We start from the raw sequence: 23,643 nt of genomic DNA on the forward strand, positions 1-23,643 counted from the left end.
GGCATTCGACCTGTCGAGCGACCGCTGTAACAACGCGGCTACCCCACCGCCGAGTTTCCCACTCAGCCTTGTAGCTCAGGAGTTGTTAACAACACTTACGACCTCACTTAGCAACGCTCTCAAAATGTTAGACATGTAGGGGACGTTTACAAGCAGTGACACACATTACGCATGATGCACTTCCTTAAATTTTACTTGTACCATGTGTTCAACTGTTTTATCGGGTGAGCCGAAGGCTTGCCTTTGTCTTTGCATGTGCTTGTGACGGGTGTCTCTGGTGGGTTAGGCTCTTTGAAATGTATTCATAGAAAGAGCATGTGCAATTGTACATCACACATGTGTGAAATGTCGAAACCAGGTTGGAGCTGCTGGAATATTGCTCGACTTGAAGGGTAAGTGGAAGTCATCCCTCTTGCCATACAGTCTTGTGAATGGTTATTCGTAACATGCATTCTTGTGTAACTTATGTTTGGCAAGGGCAACAGAAAAACACACATTTTAACCTAACATCGAAGTGTTCTAATACGTGTCATGCATTTACAAAATTATGTATGGTACCTTTGCAGAAAGCAAAGACACCTACATGTAATGGCCAGGTTCCATTGTGCATGATCAGACAGTACTTTCACGGGAACTGGACGTCTTTCTGTGAATTTCCTGAAACAAAATATGTGTAAATAGTTATCAGGTTTATATGGAAAAGCCAAGCAACAACACATCGTATAGATATTTCGTCTGTGTAAACATCTTTACAGACATATTTACTGCGTTAAATTACAGATACAGACTATATGTTAGTTGAGGAATGTACGCAAGGCTACAATGTTTGGTACTCTTAATAAATGTTGTCTTTGGTGCAGGACAGATATTCCTAAATAGTGTTGTAGGTATTCATGTATTCGGCATGCGCTCATGGCCACGTTTTTTCATGATGCTGCAAAAAGAGTATAAGCAATGTTAGTTCATCTGCTCCATAATTACTCAAATTTACATATTTTTCTATGACATATAAGGCTTCATACCGACAATAAATGACTAATTCATCTATGGAAAATTGGCATATAACACATCATGTATATTTTTATCACGAATAACGCTCCAAACTGAGAAATATAAAATATAAAAAAATCACCTGTACAAACGACGCTTCATACCGACTTGGAATGACAATTTCACCTGTTCAAACTTTCAAATATTGAAGCCTAAAATTTTGAATAATGGATAACGGTCAATACTGACTGGGAATGTCACATACATGTAAATATGTATCACTTTCTAAAAATAGTTTTTTACAAGGGAATTATGAACCTGTTCTTCGCCATAATAATGCCCCGAACGGTGCATTAAACCCAGGGTCATTCTCCTTAGCCAACATTCCCAACATGCATTTTACAGTCTGTCAAGGTTTACGAAGACATTGAGCTACAATACGGGCACTGCATTCGGTGAAAGGGAAATGTATTCAGTTCAAATGGTCCATGTGAGTGCATTTTCTGATCAATTTGTCTAATAGACAACACTTTGATAAACAGAAAATGTGTTGATTGTCATGTCTAACACTCTTGCTTAACAAAAGTAAAATCTTACATGACTGAGTCTCAACAGTGTTGACATGGGTTGGTTGTTATCGGTCTGGCATGTATTTGTGTCTTTGGCGACTGACGCTTTGAAAACCTTTCCGTAACATTTAGCAATGTACCCAATAGCGCATACAAATTATACGACCTCAACGGTACATTCACTGAAGGATCCGGGTCAACTGTCTCGGTCTTGTGTTTGTGCTTTACAGGAAAGCAGATGAGAAACAACTATTACATTCAGATGACTAAAGACGTAACCTTGTCCATTCATCAGGGAGGTTTCAAGCAAATTCGCCTTCTGTTAATAAAATGATCTCCTATTCAAAACCACACCTGCATGTACATATGGGTGCTTTTATGCCAATCGTTGAATGTACAGTATACAGCTTATTTATAGTGATCCTACTGACGGTATAGTTTCATTGTATGAGCATACATACAGGTCGTAAGAACCGTTTCGTGGTGCCTGTGGTTTGACTTGGCATTAAAGGCGAGCTTTTTATCTTAAAGTTGCACAGTAATTAAGACATCATAATAACTATTTAAAAACATCACATATGATTCGAATTGTTAAACATATAAGAGTTTGTGAAATTGACTAAAGCGTATGGTTATGGCGTTTTTGTATGGATATATTTTCATACAATTCTGTGTATATTTATAAGGTTATCAATTATTATATATGTCGAGCAAAAATGATAGTCCACTTTGATGTCAATTGTGGATGTCGGGGTGATTGGAGCTCAGTATCAATTACGATAAACAGGTGCAAGGCAAACTATTTCATTTGTTAAGATTAGACTAATTAGATAGACGTTTGCTCCAGAGAACTGGAAGAAAGTGAAAGTCAATTCGTATAATGATAACTATTTGTTTACCTCGATACATGCAGATATATAAACAACTGTATTACTATGTTTACTCTGGCAGCAATACAACTACCATCAATATCGCGGAATGAGGTAGTTCATCAACAGGAGAGGTGACATTAGTGAATGTATTCTCACGTTGTTCTACAGTGACATCTTTTGTAGTATGTTTACAACACATTATCATCCTCAAATGTAAATTGTCTGTTAAAAAACTACCTCAGTTCGTCAGTTACAATGACAGTGCGTCGTAATACATTTACGTCAAGTACAAAACGTCAACGATAAACGTGACGGGAGAGATTTCGGAAGTTGTTAATGAACCTGTGGCGATAACATGTGTTTGGCCGATCATTGAAAGGCATTTGTAATATAAAAGATTGCTTTACTGTCACGGTCGGTCTAGACACGGATCGAGTCGTTACTACAAATAGATCTGCGTTTCTTCGTTTTGTACATTAGGATGGGTCATAGCGAGGATATTCGTGAGCGATCATGCAATCAAAGAACGCTGTATTCGGAGAACCAAATTAGACAAACGTTAGACAGAGTGAAGCCAGTGTCTTGTTTGGCAATCGAAGTGTTGCAGTAAGTTGTTTGTGTTTGCTTTAGTTTAATGTGATCTAGAGTTGATGACTTTGCATTGAAAAACAGAAATAAAGGGAAAACCAATTAATTTTGATGATCAGTCAGTGTAACCGTAACCGCTCCGGGATCATCTAGTTATAACAGCGTCTCTCACTGATTCTTAACCGTGCACTATGCATTATTCAATATGTTGGGAACGCATTGCCACAAATATCCGTATTGTTACTTTTATGTTTCCTCCCAAAATATGTTACTATTTAATACCCTACGGAATACCCTAGCGTCCGAACTATAACGGTCCGTGTTATTACAAAAAAACAACAACGTTTAACTGACAAAATGTGTGATAATCTGATGATGGGCATGTGCAAATACAATAATTTAACAAGGGAAGCAAATGTGGTGGTTTCGCTAACGCTGACTGACTGAGTGAGCCTCTCACCAACCCCTAGTCAACATTTTATGTAGATATTCACTCTCTGTCACCATCATAATTTCAAACGTAATGCTTAAGTGGGACTCTGACTGTGACTCTGACTGTGTTTTGATATTTACTGATATTTCACTGGAGAGTTTACCAGCTAATGACAATATGGATGATGGACTGGAATTAACTAAACATGACAAATACAGAGCCCTGCGAGCTCACATAGAACATGGGAAATACTTTCACTTTTTAATCACTTTTAACCAAAAGCGTATGAGCCTACAATCACAATCAGGTAGAAACTCCAATAATAGTGAACAGAATTTCTATTCAAAGCACATACAAAAGAAGCAATGTATAAGCGTACCTCTGGTATTTGATCTTCAGCAGACATTGGTTTTGGGGGAACCTGAAAAGAGACATTTATTGCATAAATTTAATATAGCAGTTGATGCATTGTGTAAATGTAAGTTCCCCATAATTATATTTAAGTATTGCTGTTCAAAACAAATGGATCATATCCAAAGGTTGGTGTGAAGCAACTGATGGTTTGTGTCACACTTGTGAACATGTTATCAAAATTATTATAACTGGCATTTGCATGTACATCCAGCAGTGACACTGATTTGGAATATAGTGAAATACTTGTCTTACAGAATCTTTGATCTCGATTTGTTTCTATGTTATGGCCTTCTTACAAGAAAGTAATGCCAGATTATGCTGGAAAGTTATAATATGTGAATACACAAATATATAGTAACCAAATACATATGACCACACAATCACAATCAGGTAGAAACTCAAATAATATTAAAAGCAGACGAGGCATTAGCTGACAGCAAAATATCTATTCAAAGCACATACGGAAGAAGCAATGTATAAACGTACCTCTGGTATTTGATCTTCAGCAGGCATTGGTTTTGGGGGAACCTGAAAAGAGAAATTTATTGCATATATTTAATGTTGCAATTGAACCATCATATAGCTTGTAAGTGTTGCTGATCCAATCTCAATGTGGGTATATGTCAAGCTGCTGACGGTTTCTGCAATACTTGTGAAGATGTTATACAAAAATAGTATACCTGGCATTTCCAAGTACATCCAAGAGGGACACTGATCTGGAATGCGCTGAAATACATGTCTTACATAATCCCTGACCTCGATTTGTTTCTATGTTACGGCCTTCTTAAAAGAATGGAATTCTAGAATACACGTACGATGGCAATGATGTTTTCTTTCATGCGTGACAAATACATTGATTGAGCGACACAAGCTCAGCACAAGTTGTTCTCCTCATGTAACGTTGATGTATGTAGAATAGAGCTAAATAAACACGTATTAGGTATTCGTATATTAGGTGGCAAACGCTCAGGGACACATTTTCTCATGATGCTGCATAAACAGTATGAGCAGTGTACAACTTGACACTCTAACGAATAACGCTCCGTCTGTGAAAACTTGGAATATAGTACATCATATGTATAATGACAATGAATTAAATATTAACCAGTTCATCTGTAGAAACGACGCTAGGCATCAACTTGGAATGACACATTTTCACACTTGAAATATTAAATGTATATTAATATTATGTTTGAATGACAGTCAGAACAGAACAGACATTTGCTTTGGGTTGCTTTGGGTTTGATATGGCATCGGTCACAGTCACAAATACGTGTTGTATCGGCGCCAGTATTAATACAGCCATATTTTGATGATATGACTTATGATATTAACATAGGATGAACGCATTAACCTTAGGCAAGGGAGGATTCATTATGTTTGTTTGTTTGTGTGTGTGTTGTTTAACGCCGCACTCAGCAATATTTCAGCTGTATGGCGGCATTTTGTGAATAATCGAGCCTGGACAAGAAAGTCCAGTGATTGACATCATGGGCATAGATCCAGGCAATTTGGATACGATGACATGCATCAACCAAGTCAACGACCCGAATCACCCGATCGCGTTAGTCTCCTCTTACGACAAGCAAAGTCGCCTTTTACGTTAAGCATGGGTTGTTGTACACTTATTCTACCCCGCATCTTCAGGAGTAGATTCATCATGAGACGGGTATTATTTCATTATTGAATAAACATGGACATGTCCTCGTGTTTGTATAACAGCGCTCACATACGGGTGACATTTATTACAACACCGCTAAAACAAAACTCTTAACATACCCTTTCTAATAAACAAGTTCTAGTTCCTTTATCACTGAATTATTAAACAGAGATTAGAAAGTCAACAGCGCAGCTTGAGCTCAGTGCATAACATGCATGTCTTCTCTGCTCTTATCTAGGTTTACTGAATAAACACTTTGATCAATGGTATAGCTCTTTACCATGGGGCTCAATAGATTTTGACAATACATTCTCGGAGAAACGTAATCCACTTTAGGAAAATGATATTATGCACACTTCAAATTCTGTTCATACTCTCACAATGGATTATAATATTGACGTCCAAACGTCTTGCCTATGACGTAGTGAATGGTCTCTTGACGAAATTGAATCACATCGGATCAGGGCTTTTGAATCAATGCGAGCATAATCTATTTCTGGCGGATCGAATCCATACGACTACTCTGATGTTAAAGAAGGTGACTCCATGATTGCACCTTCTAGATTTAGAGATATGTTTTATAGATAAATAGTAGTTGATTCGACATCATCCAGATTCCCACACATTTAATGACAAATTGATGTGAATAGATACTTCATAATGGACGGCCACAATGCTATACTAGCATATCTAGAGTGCCCCCGGCTAAGTGACATGGATACATTAAACGTTAATAGGCACATTTATCACTAACTTCAACCCATGACTATCCGGTTATAATTAATCTTCACCAACCAGGGCTTGTCGTAAGAGGCGACTAAAAGTATCGGGTGGTGAGGCTCGGTGACGTGGTTGATGCAGTCACCGTCTTGTTATGTGGCATTGTATTGTTTTGTTTTACAGTGATCGCAAATATATTAAAATGTGCATTATTGTAAGGAGTTTTGTATTGTTCCCAAATATTTTCATCTGTAAATATCTTATTAATTTAATGATGAGGCTTGTCACAACTGTATAATCCCTTTAGGCCTTATCCTTAATCAGCTTGTCACTATAACTTTAACAACTAATGCTTTGACAAATTGTAGATGAATATTCCTTATTTAAAGGGGCACTGATCTAACGCAATTCCCCGGACTGGTTGTTGCCTTTGTTATTGTTTTTTCCCCCGTGAGTACCCGGATGATACGCAACGCAACTGAGCGTGACCAGAGACTGGATAACCGTCTGCAAGGACAGCTAAATAAACTTGGAGGCTGGAGGCAATATTTGTTTTACGCATTTTTGCATAAACACTGATTGGTTAACCGGGATCTAAAAAGATTTCGACAAAAGGCGCATGTTAATTAATTATTTCAGCCTAAACTAACAGACAAAAAGAACGGCGGAGCTCATTGGATGTCGTCATTTGGAAATACCCCAGATGGTTATAGTTAACACTAAAAAATGTATCCATGCAGTCAAAGCATTTTCGGTTTTCGGATTGCGTCGATAATACGATTACTACTCCCATGTTGTCATCCACGTTTTCTCGCATAACCCTACACTTGTGTATTTGTCGTCATTCACTTGATGCTCAGTTAATGAATTTATAACAGGTACAATTAATGGTAGCACCACATAGATTACCTGATAAAGGTTCCCATTTGGCATTTATTGTGTCTGGGGTAATTATTCAATCTAAATCCAGGTTTGAAGTGAGGTGAAATGTGTGTTATGTAATATGCACGTGGCAGACCAGCACTTTTTTGTGTAAATCAACGGATCGTTCCTAGTAAACAAAGGATTAACAGAAAATACGTTGATTGATTAATCACTGTTATCTTGCACAGTGGATATGTCAAAAGTGAGTGTTTACATGTCTAGGTTTACTAAAACAAATGGAATACACACACATCCTTGCGTAAAGTGCCGATGCAAAAACAACATACTTTGTTCAAAGGGTGAACTGATAATACGTTGATTGATTGATCATTGTTATCTATCACTCAATGTTTTTTTTAGGAACCGTGGACGTTATGAAAATAGTTGTCACGTGGGCTTTCTCAGCTGACCCTTGAGACTTGACTCCTATGTGAGACACCTGAAACAATCCAAGTGATCAGTTGAGAAACGAACACGAGTTATAATATCCCGAAACGATATATATCTTTTAAAATATGTGATTGTTACAGAGACACGTGACATCGAATAGGTTTCTTTGTAGCTGCAGACGAATGGGATATTGTTCCTTTGTGTGGATATTCACGGATACATTCCTCGAGCAAGGAAGCTGCCTAAAATATATACACAAAAATTTGGTAGGTTGTAATTATGGTATTTGCATTTTGTTTTCCTTCATTTGCTGTAGCATTGAACCGATTCGTCCTTGTTTCTCTACGTCTTGGTTGGGAAATTCTTCAATGCGCGATAGACGTTGTTTTCACAGGCCTTTTCCCTTGTAAACGTGTATATATTACCGTCAATTTGTAAAATGTAATTCTCTCAGGCAATTTATGAAATGTGTAAATATTTCAGTCATTTTGACTAAAAAATCTGTCCAGATTGATTAAGGCGATCAAAAGGGCCGACAAACATCACAACAGATTATTATGTAGGATTAGAAGCCAAACAACATAGAAATGTACTTTTCAACGTAACATTTTCAGTCTCTTGGTGATGACATTAAACATCAAAATGTTTGGAATTCGTTATCATAATAATACAGATGGAAATGTTTTTCAGTCACTTTGTTAATTAACTGAATATTTAGGCGTTGAATAAATTTGAAAATGTTACACATTTTGACAGTAAAAAATATACACAATATCAAAAAGCAATGCTCAGGTGAAATATTTACTTTGTGTTGCAAGTCAAAATAATGTAAACGAAAATCGCAAAATTACCAAGCAAGTGACTTATCAAAACTTCGCCACCATTACCGATGCGAACCACAAAGATACCTACATTTCCTTATTATCTCCAAAACTGTATTTCATTTTGTTGATCAATGTGACCATACGCCCTCTATATTACTACCCATACAAGTGACTAATGCGCTTACGAATGGCGCAGCAGAGGTCGCGAACTAGTCTAGATTTCTGCTATACATCCGGGTACTCACTGGGAAAAAACAATAACAAAGGCAACAACCAGTCCCGGGGAATTGCGTTAGATGAGTGCCCCTTTAAACCTTTTACACTTGATTAACTTCCACGGATTTTTCGAAAGGTTTTGATGCATAACGTCTTAGGCCCAAAGTATTGAAACAAACGTAACAAATGGTCAATTTCAGCACCAGATGCTAGTCACAACCAGTGAAATATCAGAAAATAGTTCTGGATATATTTCTTGCTATTGTGGAATTAATATTTTTCGTTTCTATTTATATGGTATATTGTGCATCCTCGCGAGACATAAGTAATAATGAAGTATTGTCTTTAATACATACATGTATACTGAGACACAAGCAAGTTTCCTTTATCTGAGCTATACAGTCAAAAGCTTAATCCAAGTAAATAGAATTTCAAAACTTCAGTGAAGTCTGACCGACCGATCCCGCTAGTCGCCTCATACGACACGTATGTGCTTCTTAAATTGATATATTAGTGTTGATTATGTATGGGGTTGTTTCTGGTATATTCATTTTGATCAATGCCAGGTCTTTCTTTGACTTAACCAATTGCCAAGGCAGAGAAGACAGAAGGTGTAGCGTTTATATATGTTCAAGAAAAACAGGTTAAATTAGTTTTTTCCAAGAGGTGGAATAAGAGATGACATCTTATTGTGAAGATTTCCATGAGGGTGACTAAACACAAAGCTGTAAGCAGGGTTGTGTTGTTTAAGATATGTCTTATCAGGATCACCGTTCTGGAAGAGCCAAGAGAGTCTAAGACCTTGATAAAGGATTCAATTGGGTATCTGAAGGTTGCTTTTGGAAGCCCCACAATAAATGATGGAGCCATTGCTAAGTTTGGAGAGGATACGTGGATATGTGGGGTTGACTGATATCCTACCTACTATGAATTAGAAACAAATTTTAAGAATCACAGTACCCTCAGACAGTTTGCTTTCAAGTATTTTATACGTGGCAAGAAAGTAAGACGGTGGCGAAATATATACCAAAGAATGTGTCTTCCTTTATTGGGGATGCAAACAAGATATATTGCTGGGTCACAATGTGCTCATCTCGTTCACAAGCAGTTGCGGAGGTGTGACCTTTAGCCTATACATTTATCACGGATGCTTACCTCATAGTTTTTCTTCCAATTGAAACAAGCAAGACTAATACGTACTAATATTATTTATGTTGTGCGAATTATTTAGGGCATTGCTTGCCATGACGATCAAGACAACACCTGCGAAACATTATCGATACCCATGAAAAATATCGAACCTGGTATTTGCAATTACATTCAAGCGAAACACTGATTTTGAATTCAGAGAATACACTTGATATAAATAAGGTTTTAACTAGATATGTTTCCATATTCTGATGTTCTTAAAACATAGGGATTCCTGAATTTACCGGCAATAAACGTATGTGCATGCATTGTTATTAAGCAAACACATGTCTTGGAAGTACTAACCAGTCAATAGACAAATGCAACTGAACACTCAAGACCACACAATTACAACTCAAAGAATAGTAGGAGTAGCTAAGATAGCCAAATAGTTATTAAGTGCACGGACGGAGGAATGAATCTATAAGAATTACCTGTATTTGTAAATCGTCAGCCTCCATGTGTTTTGGAACCTGGAAAGAGAATTGATTTTGTATAAATTCAATATAAAAAATGATGCATCGTATGGGGTTTGCATTTGATCTCGGATATAACTTCTACTAACAGACTTATAATCATTGTATGGCAAAAGAAGTGGTGTCACAGATTGGTTGAGTGAAGCGTTTGCTGCAGCATGGGCTATTGTATTACCAAGGATGCCTACATAGCTTGGTAAGAATTTGATGTACTTTACACCTTTATCGGTCACAAGCATTCGCTAAGGTATGGCATTCCGCATTTACTCGTATCACAAATGTTAACCTGATTGCTGTGATTCCGTTTAAACCAAGGAAGACTCCTAATTATACTGCACATCTATAATGAGAACAAAAATGCAGATGAGGCGTTTGCTGACAGCAAAACATATATCAAAAGCACTGGCAAAAGAAGAAACTTGTAAGATGCTGCACCCCTGAAAAGAGAATTTATATTGTGTAATTCGATATTAAAATTGATCCATCGTATGGCATTTAAATTCCCAATAATATACATTTGGCAGTTTGAAAGCAATGGGATCCAAACCCCAAGGTCGGCATGACACTGGCGACTCGATATTATCAGATATTATCAACATTAATCAGACATATTATACCTGGCATTCTCAAATAGACCAATAAGGGAATTTGATCTCAATCAAAAGCATTGGCTTAGGTATTGGCTCCTGCATAAATCCGTATGACAAATATTTACAAATTTAGTTCCACGTGAAACAACCACGATTGATGCAATGTACGAATCACAACTTTAGTTGTGTTACGAGATTGGTTTAGTGTTTATTTATTTCTACCTTTCATCCATCATTTTTGTTTCTGAGATTCTTGACTAATAGAAGGACGATGATAACGATCATAACTATGATTACGATCCCCATGCCCATTGCAACTGTGGAGCCCGATTCGTCACAGCGACAACTGTCATCTAAAAGAGTAATATCATTTTATCATTGACTTACATTAGGTATTAGAAAGGTTGCTTTTATTGGTTTTGAAAAAGTATGCAGATATTGTGACATTGTTTTCTATGTTTGAAACAAATCTAAAGTTACTACATGCACATGCAGAATGACAGCATACTATTCGTATCTGAAACATAACCTGGTATAATGCGTTAAATGTAAAAGATATTTGGGGGCATGTTGGAATCAACAATTACATTATTTATTATATATTCCTACCACAATGTCACAAGCTTTCGTCTTGGACAGAGAGATCAACAATATGGAAATGATCTATCTGTAACTGGTTGAATGTTCTTCCCATTGCCTAAGATACTATAACATCCGTCAATTATTCAGTCTTCAGGGACCGACCATTTGTAGCTGTAACTGAAATAAAATTAATATCGATACAAAATTCTAGCCCCGCCCCAACCCTTATCGGAATATCAAATGGTTGGTTCCTAACATGAAAAAAACTATAAATATGCTGGTTTTAATAACCTAATATGTTTAACATAAATGGCCATCGTACATATGCACCACGTACTGTACTTAAGACTTAGTAGTTGAACACCTTCACACAAAGAGCCTGACGAAAGTTTCCACATTCGAAGAATAGCTTCACAATCCCGAAATGTGAAGCTGTCATACGTTGTTTGACGACAAAATATTCCTTTGTAGTATCATTAACGGTTTCATTGAGGAGTGTTATATCATTCTTCCCCATCATTAACCGAAGCCGGGCGGTATCAGAGCAGTAATATCTTGAAATTGAAATGTTCAGTAACAGATCCTCGTCAATGCGCAGGGAACTAGTGTCCCGTGGACTTGTTATTTGGCGTGCTGGTATACCTGTTATTAAATTGAATACTATTCTGATACATATTTAACGGCATCCTTTTTGCAACACCAGTAACTTACTTTTGTTTAAAGGGGCTAAAGAGTGGTGTTTTTTTTACAAAAAGGCACAGACACAAGAAGTCACCAGAGACTAATATTATATCAAAAACATTATGTCCATGTCGCTTCGTGAGATCGGTGAACAATGAAGAGGGTCGTCTTAAATAAAATGTCATAACTGTGACTTAACATTCAGCGTGCATATCCTACACACTCCGTTTCTGGTTTACTTTGTTATAGCACTCTTATATCTCTTGCGAAATCTACCAATGAAACCTCTCGAACAGAACACAATATACAGTGTTGGTGGTTGTTTGGACAGGTAATAATCCCAAAATGTACGAAATACCTGCTTGCAACTGACAGGTGGCAATTCGCCTCTCCGGATCCAGTAACGCATTTCCATGTTCCCGCATCGGATAACTGTACACGTCCTATGATGAGTGTAGTGTGAGTGACGTTAAGGACAGACATAAACATATTCGGATCTACGTCACACCCTTCACCAGTCAGTAGACTTTGGGCAACAGTCCGACCGCTTGGGTTGATGTATTCGTGTGATATAGTTCCCCCGGAGCAGTACAACTGTGCTGAAGAGTCAAGGGCAGGGCAGATGAGTTCAGTGGAAACTGTGAAGAAATAAATGTGTGTGAATGAAAATTGTTATTTTTATATCATTTTAATTGATTTAACAAGGCGTTGGTGAGTATACTTTAGAAGCTTCAAAGTTGTGGAAAAATCAGTCTGGAATATCGGCTGAACCAAATTCCGACCCATAGGCCGTAAAATACAAAACATTGTTTGTATGTATTTGAAAGGATCCCTGAAAACCAGAGTTTTGAAAGGTGATTATACAATTGTGTCAACAGATACTGAGGTAAATTCAAAGATTGCTATATACTGTAACTGTCAGTCTAGGCCCGGATATAGTTTGGGTGTGCATGTCTTTGTTTTGTTCACTAGAATGGGTCTTACACGTGCACGTACATTCGCCTAAAAAAAGGCAAATCAAATTACTATAAAATTCTGAACATCATGCCATTGGTGAATGTTTGTCATTTTGTCAACAATACCACTTACCAGATAGGAGACATGTTAACAGAAGCAAAATCTGTCCACTGCTTTCATTAGTCATCATCAAAATCATCCACTGAAAACAAACATTCATGGCTTTATCAGAATCAAGGAACTGTTAACATGTTGCAAAGAATAATACAAAATCGAAATGCATATATAAACTACCATGACTAGGATATTGTTATGCTGTATGGTCATCGGGATGGCACTTAACCGGCTCAGTTGGTAAAAAATACATGAATTTAATTGAAAACTAAAATGACGAAAGACTGAACCAGTGCACATTGAAACCAACATACACAACAAAACATATTCCAAATAGTTTATATACCAACTGGTCCTCAGAGAGGGTTGTAATCCGAAAAGTGTATCTAAACAGCAATATGTAATGTAAGATTCATTAGTTACTGCTGTCCCAAGTTTCACACCCAACCCTCCCTACACAACTTACAGCTTCGGATAAAATTTGACCATCGACACTTATCTAAACTAATTCAGTTGATTCGCATCTATCACTGTAGAAACTTACCGCTGTCCAAACCTATGTCTCTCTCGCTGTTCCACTTGCTCTACAGCTTGCATATGTAATGTGCGTGTACAACGTATGCATGTCCTACTATTCAACAACAGGCCGGGGACTAACCATAAAACGATGGCAAACGTCTCTATGGCCATTTGTATTGCCATTCAAATGTGCACGTCGGATTAACATTCTTGAGTGAATACTGCATTCAAGTGTTGGTGCCTCTTACTCAACGGGTTTTTTTTTTAAATGAGGCCTAAATGGCCTAAATGGGCATTCACGCGGTACAACTAGTTGTATTTAATTTGTTGTATGCAACACATTGCATCGTGTGAACACGCAACTCGGACCAACTGCGTGGATCGATGCTCATGATGTCAATCACTGGATTGTCTGGTCCAAAATCGATTATTTACAGACCGCCGTCATATAGCCTATATGGATGAGTGCGGCTTTAAAGAACGTGGTGTAAAAAGCATCGTCAGTACTTCAAATCTGTCATCTGCTCCGCACATTGCATCCACATCAGTCCACGGTAGGGTTCGCATAAAGTCCATGCACGGAGAAGGGCTCGTTTCATTACCTGACAATACTGTGCAGGCAACAGTACCCAGACCCGGTTGATGGAAAAACATAGTGCTTTCAAACTATGTTTACATTGACGGTGCTGTTTCGACCCGTGAATATCCGGGGTAGAATAGGTCCTCTACAACCCATGCTTGCCGTAAAAAGGCGACTATGCTTGTCGTTAAAAGGCGGCGAACGGGATTGGGTGGTCAGGCTCGCTGACGTGGTTGATGCATGTCATCGATCCCAATTGCGTGGATCGATGCTCATGGTATTAATCACTGGATTGTCTGGTCCAGACTCGATTATTTACAGACCACCGTCATATAGCTGGAATATTGCTGAGTGGGGCGTAAAACAACAAACCAACCAACAATTTCAGACTACGCTTGAAAAATAAGTTGACACACTTTTCAATTACAAACTGGAAAACTGAACAAACGAACATTCCGGAATGTCTAATACATGGTTGTGATTGTATGGTCGTACGGCACGTACTGTGTAACGCCTCCTCCTCCCACGGAAACGAGAGACAGGCGACAATTTTGACAAAATCAGTCGTCCGGGCCGTAACTGTCGTTCGGAATACCCCGTGTGAACGTTTTCGAGGTTGCATGACTAGAAAACACATTCTGACTGTCACTTTAATGATCTGGTAAGTGACGCTTTGATTGGTCAGATGAAAGGTATTTCTGACGTGACCCGTAATAGGGTGTTCTCATATCTTTGTTTAGCGATAGCGAGAACTAAGATCTGATTATAATTAGATTGAAGACAGCCAATTACCCTTTCTTGGATACTGAGTTGTCATGGAGCTCTATTCAAATTCCAAGTGATGATGAATAGAGAATGCTTATTCCTTTCAATGTTTACTATTGAATTGCGTTGAATGACACTCATGCAAACCATGTGCAGATGGTGCATGAGATGGCACAATGGTTGTTTCGAGGCAGTTTATCAGTTAAGTTTTACTCAGTTAGTGTTCAACGACAAATAAATCTGTGTTAAAAAGTTACACAGGACCGGCACATGTTTGTAACACATAGATAACGACTTGTGAAACGCAAATACACAATCGATACGGTTTTCCTTAATATATTCTCTTGGGTGGCATCAAACAAACTGAATTGTGATTGCAGTATTGTCCCACTCAACCTGTATCTAAATGAATTTGCACAGTTTTGCCACCCCTCAATATGACTAGTTGATGTCGACCCAGTGTTCGGTGACATGTTATCGTGCTTCATGACAAAGTCAACTCTGATTTTTATGGTGGTCAGGAATCCTCTATGGGAATATATCCAATGTATGGAACATGTCCAATGTATCCCGCAAAAGCCAAATGCTGACCCCTCTTAGAATGGAGTATAAACTGTTTATCAACTTGCTTTCTTGCCATAGTGAAATTCTATTTCTTGTCTGACTTATAAGATAAGAAACGTTGTGCGTTAAATGCAAGCGATATATAAAATGTTACCCTGCCAACAATACTCATCACAAATGTATGCGTCGGTTGACAAGGTAAATTTCGTGTTTCTGTTTTCATCAATATATGTTCCTTATTCATCATTTCACTTTTTTGTAGTAATATCAGCCTTATTGATAAAGATTCCTGTGCATGATTGTATGCAATTCTGAATGCTGATTTTTCATAACAGATATTCCCCGTGAAGATCCGGGGTAGAAAAGCAACACATGCTTGCCGTAACAGGCGACTAACGGGATCGGGTTGTCACGTTCGCTGACTTGGTTGATGCATGCCATCTTATCCCAATTGTGTAGATCAATACTCATGATATCAATCCCTGGCTTATCTGGTCCAGACTCGATTATATACAGGCCGCCTTCATATGTCTGGAATATTGCTGAGTGCGGCGTAAAAAAAACAACCAGCCTACCAACTTCACATGTTGGCATTTTTTTCATATCTTCTCAGATGCTTGAAGGCTGGACAACATTTCCATCAAGAGCAACATATTTTCCTCTCGTTTCATGATGTAGGTAATCACCACCTGAAACAAATGCCAAAGTACCCTCTTATCAAACATTGGGGCAACTAGTGTTTTTGCTAATATATTGCTTTATTGAAAGTAGATGTGAGAATGGCCGACAAATTCGAAGGAATTAAAACAATGCACGCTCAAATCGTACAATGTTAATGCAATCTAACATTATGTCTTTATGTAGACTCAAGACTAATGTATTATTATGTTCAATGGATTGTCACCCATGCGTATTATCCGTTAGAACCGGTCTTGAGAAGCGACTAAATGGATTAGATGGTCAGTCTCCATCACATGGTTATTTGCGTGTCATCGTATCACAAATGGATGGATTGACGCTCGTGATGTCAATGGTAAACTTCACACAGCTGGAATATTGCCATGTTAGGTGTTGCTTCACACAGATCACAGTAGTTTGAATAGTAACAGTTAAACCACATCTGAGGACAATAATGACATTGAAAACATTATACAGAAACTAGTGCATATGAAGAGAGAAATATAACTCACACTTGGACTACTTTATTCACACACCACTGAACAGATGATCCACCTCCCTTGTAGGATAAGCGGTGCTTCCGGGCTCTCCTAACGTTATAAACGTAGGGTAACATGGCTTAACTGGCGATGGTGAATTTATTCAACTTAATTACTTTTGACGATAAATACGACGATGATGAGAAACGCAACAGCACCAATAACGATTGAGGGTGCGGACAGTTCATCCCACACTGATGTAGTAGTTGGTGTGGTTGTTCCTGAAATATAATATATCATACGTGTTTCTTTCGTTATGCTTTAAAATGAACGTGTTGTAGCTGCGCAGCCGCTAGGTTTCACCATAGATGTACAATTATTTGACAATGAGAAGTGAATTTGAGATATGAACGAGGTACAAATCACTTCGATCAGCTGTATCGGGGGTGGATTATTGGTGAATTTCCTGGCTCAATTTGGAAGTTTACACGATATACGGCTTTTCCATTGGACGAAAGGACGGTCACCTGACCGCGAAAATGACGTTCATAGGTGTATGAACGACACAATTTGACGGTCAAAACGTTATTCACGAGACCTTGTTCTTGAAATGACGTATACTCTGACGGACTACTTACACATTCCTTGGGAAATCCCTAAGTATTCCTTAGCACGAAAACATACAGAAGCGTTCTTCAAGATCATTTATATACTTTAATCTTGAACTCAGCGTTACAGTATACATTGAGAAAAGTTAGAGAGTTTGACTGCATGGTTGTTCACGAATATAATCGCTACGACCCATCATAGCGAACAAAACTAAGAAATGCACATCTAAACTATCATGGTATCGACTCGATCCGTGTCTGGGGTGTCAGTGTCCGTCCACAGCAATCTATGAATTTACTTTAGTGTCTGTTAATCACCTTTCAATAATCGGACAGTCAATCAATGATGACTAACACGTTTAACTTTAAAAATATTACCCGTCACGCGTTGTTGTGTCGGCACACTATTTTTGTAGTTAGAGCCAACTAGCATTGGATTGGGCGATCAGGTTCTGTGACTTGGCTTCTTTAAGGTCATGTCTGATGGGGTGGATTGTTTCACACACTTGCAGTCACTGGATTGTCTGGTACATAATCCAACATGTACAGGGTAGAGATACAGTTGGAATATTGTTGAGTGCGGCGTCAAAGAAAATATACAACAATATTAATTTCATTTCAAATATTTTTTGTTCAGATAAAAGGTACACCCTTAATGACTTAATATTGATGTGATCAATGCTTATTAGCTTCATTGCCAGAACACGAGTTGAAGAAAAGGTAGTCAAATATTCGTTCTACGTAAATATGAGATATGCACTTATTACTGGATACATTACACAACCCCTCACATATGATATTTTGCAAACCCTTAAATAGAAAACAGTAGATCCTAACTAACCAATATTGCAAACATATGCTGTTAATATGTCATTCGATTCTCAACTTTCACAACACACAATAACTTGTAAATGTTATTTCAATCTAATCAAAAGCTACTGGAACAGTTTATGCTCATAACCATAACAGGTGCAGACAAATGTACAAGGAAAACTTTCCTGATTGATGATATTGTTATTCATGAACATTATTGAATTAACGACCTTCCTCGTCAACATGTATTAACATATATGCATTCTGAATTTGAGCTTCAGTATCAACTTTAATTTCCTTTTCATACCGGTGTGTGTGTCTGTGTGTGTGTGTGTGTGTGTGTGTGTGTGTGTGTGTGTGTGTGTGGTGAAAAGAAAAAGACAATTCTGCGCCACCACTGGGTGGAGCCACTGTTCTGATTGGATACATATCGCCGCGTCTGGATGACATCACGCTAAAAATAGCTCGCAAACGGTTGGTGAGAACGGGGTGTAACGAGGCGTGGCGCAAAAAAACAGCAAAAAACCAAAACTATTATTAGTTCAACCTCACCAATTTAAATGTGACTTTACCAGTACCAAATAGCTGTTTATCACTTCCAAATAACTGTATAAGGTTGGAGGGGATATTCTAGTAACTATATATATGGTAGTTTAAATAAGACTACGTATTTAAATATATTTACATTCATTGATCGGTTAGTTCCGAGTTTGTTCCTATTCGACATTTTGGTCGTATACACCACGGAATGAGGTCAGAGGTCAGAAAGCTAGTTGTGTGTACGCTGATAGCAATCGCGTGTGTAAACGCTCCTGAGTGATGCTTGTATGCTTATAAAAAGAACATGTACTATTTATTTTCTTATCATTTCTATGTCCATCATGCCCTTTCTAGTCTGGAAAGAATATTTGGCCAGTATTTATTGTAATCCTAAACATGTAGCTTAAGTTTCGGGGCCATCAAAACTATTATATGGTTAATAAGGAAGGCAAATTTGATATCAGATTACACCAGATTAATAAGTGGTTCGCCTTAGTATACGACTAGTCGCTACAACGGTCTTACAAGTTTAAAAGAAAGGGGTGGATGCGACCGGCCTTAATGACCGGTGGGCTACGTCTCTAACATGGCTTCAGATGGCCACGGTTTCAAGTATCTATTTATAACAATCAATATTTTTGCAAGAAACCTACATGTAAGTGTGGAGCCACCTCGAAATATAAAATCAGATGATGTCATGAAAGCACTTTCAGACATTTAACCCTGATACTCTACCACACGTGATTGGATAGTAAGAAAATTGAAAAAAATGTGTCCCCTCATTTTTTGAGAGTGTTAGGCCCTTGCTCCGTGCTTTTAAACTGAGTTATTTATCCAGCGAAAGGGTCTTTTGCGTGAATTAATTTCACACTTGATAAACGTTTCTGATGAAATAAAGCGGCCTAAGTGGCTATGGATGTTTAAAGCTTTGTAGGGCTTTTTATAGTATATATTCACTACTACAATGACAAACACAGTTCTAATGTGCCCCGTAGCGAGGGAAAGTGAGGACGTTTCCTTAAGATTTGTATTATTCACAATACATTAATCTCTGCCTTTGTACATCATCGAACGTGTGTGTGTGAAACGTCAAATCTATCCTGCGATTGCACATAATGTGTAATGGAATGTTTGCAGATATACACATTGAGTATTATTATTAATGTTTCACTATGGTCGAATTGATACATTTCCTATTCATATATAAGCACGACCTGTTTTGTTTCACAGTGTATAAGGGGCTGTCGGGTAGCCTAGTTGTTAAAGCGTTAGCTCGTCACGCCGAAGACCCGGGTTTGATCCCCGACATGGGTACAATGTGTGAAGCCCATTTCTGGTGTCCCCCGTCGTGATATTGCTGGAATATTGCTAAAAGCGGCGTAAAACCTCACTCACTCACTCACTCACTCACAGTGTATAAAAGTATGATACATAAATAATTTGTGGTGTAGATGTCATTTTAAGTTGATAACCTTGATGTTGCTATTGCTACTATAGCTAACGCAACACGTGGATTAGAAGTGACGACTCCTGATAAAATGAAAGCTCAGTGTATAGTCAAATCGGTATGCTTAATGACCAAAATGTTCGCAGAGTGTTCTTTTGATACATCATGGATAGCATTATTTCGAAACAGCGGTTGACCAAACAGTGGTAGACTTACAAACTGTACGTGGCCAACCCGTTTCAATAAGGGAAGTAACTCGTACGTTCATATCACCTACGTTTTATCAACGTCCCCGGCGCTACACTTGTCACATATCTGTATTGAGCGCGACGCCTCTCACACGGACACTGCACGTATGGATCTAGGTCAGCGTGGACTGACTGTCGCCTTCTTGTTCCTTTACAATACACTCGGCAATGAAAAACGCAGCATAATAACCCAATGGCGCATTCAGAAGGCCTCGTAAAGGTTTTGTAGAACGTTCCGAATGTAACGCAATATTTGGGCTTCATTGTTGTGTATTGTCGGTTGTGTATTGTGGTTACACAATATGATCACAACACTGAAGAACAGGGTCGAATCACCAATTGTCCAATTTCCGTTGTCAACAACATGGTATTCGGGGAATATTTCTAAAGCAGCGATACACTCAATCACTCACTCAATGTTTCTAGTCGTATCTAATCTTCCCTGACTCGTTATCGAAAATGTTTATTTTTTCTTATCCCGCAAACTTGGAGGGGGTGGGTGTGGGGGGTGTGGGGGTGTGGGTGTGTGTGTGTGTGTGTGTGTGTGTGTGGGGGGGGGGGGGGGGGGGGGGGGGTATGGGGGGCATCTCGCTGAAGAATATTGGACACAGAGGGAATAATCAGGTGTTTATTAATAAGCTACCGAGTATGTTTACGTTAGAAGAACATCTATCTCAAACATGACACACGATGACTGATTTAATATTTATGACGAACAAAATCTGAATACGACAAATTGCATATGAGTATAGTAATTGCAAATAACACATTGACACAATCTTTCTAGATACATTACCAGAGTTGGCTGTAAAAAAAATATAATGATTATCGTGATACATATTGAAATGTAAAGCAACAAAAATAAATAGGGTTGGCAAAATCTGCCCACAACAGCATTGCAAAGGGGATATTAAGAATATACACAAGGGTAGGACATGCTTAATAACCCGACAAACTTGCAAGCATCGACAGAAATATTAGCACATGGTTATGTTACTTACATGACTGAAGTAAAATGAGTTTGTTAGTTAGCCACATAGTGATGTGTGAATGACTGACTGTCGTCAATATGTATACCTATTCTTGCTGTTACAGATAATGTCATGTTCTGATCAAATATTGATTTGTTATTTTGAACTTTAGTTACTTAGCCTATCCTGACAAATTGCATTTGTTATAAAAGGGTTTTGTGTTTGAAGTCCATTATGGATAAGACTAAGTTCCCAGTTGCTTGTTTGCCACGAATGCATGAGTGTAAGAATACATGGTACTGTAATTTCATGATAGTAAAAACAGATAGTAGGTGTTTGCATTTGCATAACTTTACCTGACCAGCATAACAAGTTATACTGGCCATGGAATATGTTGTAATTAAAATATCAATTTGACTGTTAGCATGTTTAATATATAGGAAGAAGATCGGTTAGTGTTTGGTATGTCCTTATTTCATGATTAAAATGTATGTAACTTATCACCACACCCAGTCACTAACATAGTGTATGTATCGTTTTAAATATACTCAACAACAAAAGTTCCTGTGACACCAATATTTTAAAGTAAAGTAAAGTTTGGTTTTCAATATTGTAGTACATGTATGGAATTAAGTCACAAAAACGCAACTGCTACAGAAAAGCAAGCATTCCATGCAAAAGTTGACTTTTATGCAAGCCCCATGCATTTCACTACCAGAGAATGGGTATAAATACATGTGCGTTAACGGGATTCCATATGCATATTTAGCATCGTGCTGACAACAACCACTCAGAAAAACAACAACATTACGCAGTTTTTCAACATTACGAAATGCCACGCCTGTCCCAACATCTGTGAGCCATTGGTATGCTTGAAGCAGGATCGGTTCAACGTGATGATGCGAGACAATTTAACGTCCACAGAAACACCAGTTGGTGTTTATGGCAAGGTTGGCAACAGACGAATGCAGTCAGAGATCATCCTCGGAGTGGCAGGCCACGCGTTACCATTAATCGACAAGACAACCGGATTCGAACAACACACCTACGAAATCGATTGCGGTCAGCAACAGTGACTACAAGAAGCATCCCTCGCCTTCGACGAATATCTTCACAAACCGTACGTCGTCGCCTTAGATGTGCAGGGATTGTCGCCAGAAGACCAGCCAGACGTCCCATATTGACAGGTAAACAACATCAAGCACGTCTACAGTGGTGCAGACAGCATCTACGCTGGACGGCCATGCAGTGGGGACAAGTTCTATTCACTGAGTCTCGTTTTCACCTCAGCCACAGCGATGGACGGATTCGAGTGTATCGACGTCGGGGTGAACTTCATGTCAATCATTGTGTCATGGAAGAAGATCGGTTCGGGGGCGGCAGCGTATTATATGGGGTGGGATTACAAGAAGACAGAGGACCCGTTTGATAGTGGTAGAGCGAAATCTCAATGGACAGCGCTACCGCGGCGAGATAATCGGCCCTGTTGTTCTACCGTTTTGCGTCGTCATGGCCCAGGCATTACCTATCAACGCCTGGCCTCATATTGCTCGACTTATTTAGGATTTTCTTCAACAAAACAACGTGAATCGTCATCCCCAAGCCGGCTCGCTCCCCTGATCTTTCATCAATCGAGCACATGTGGGATGAGAGGGATCGGCGCCTTCGACGTCAACCACGTGATCCACAGACACTCAAGGAACTTCGAAACATGCTCCAGCAGATATGGACAGAAAACCCACAGGACTTGGTGCGACGCCTGGTCCATTCCATAAGACGAAGATGTGTTGCTTGCATCGCAACCAGAAGTGGGCACACACGCTTTTGATTTGTAAATTGACATTTTGGCATGTTCATGGTTTTTTTATGAAATCACGCATTTTCTGAAGTCAGTATGGCAAATTAAACCATTTGAACACTTACAGGAGTCTTTTATCTGCTGCAAACCGAAATTGTTTCAGATTTGGTAAAAAACATGACTTTGCATCAAATCTTATTCAATGTCACAGGAACTTTTGTTGTTCAGTATACATTTGTCAAATTTGCAATTGCTAATAGATGCATAAATATCATATGTTGACTAAAGATACTGCGAAAGAAGCATATGATTGGTACTAAATAACTATAACATGCATTTAAATAAAAAAAATTAAATTGCCTATATCAAAGTCAAGACTTCGCACATTTGACTATAAAGTACCAATACAAGACTGTGATTTATATCCTAATCATTATCTCTGTTA

The 23,643-nt window shown here is 38.4% G+C and overlaps 1 pseudogene; it reads right to left on the reverse strand.

Moving 5' to 3' along the window:
- Positions 1-567: 567 nt before the first annotated feature.
- On the reverse strand, positions 568-13,273 carry LOC139457540 (uncharacterized; annotated as a pseudogene).
- Between the last annotated feature and the right edge of the window lie 10,370 nt (positions 13,274-23,643).

This window comes from Haliotis cracherodii, unplaced genomic scaffold (assembly GCF_022045235.1).
Source record: "Haliotis cracherodii isolate W230 unplaced genomic scaffold, xgHalCrac1.p SCAF_12, whole genome shotgun sequence".
In the NCBI taxonomy this organism is placed as follows: domain Eukaryota; kingdom Metazoa; phylum Mollusca; class Gastropoda; order Lepetellida; family Haliotidae; genus Haliotis; species Haliotis cracherodii.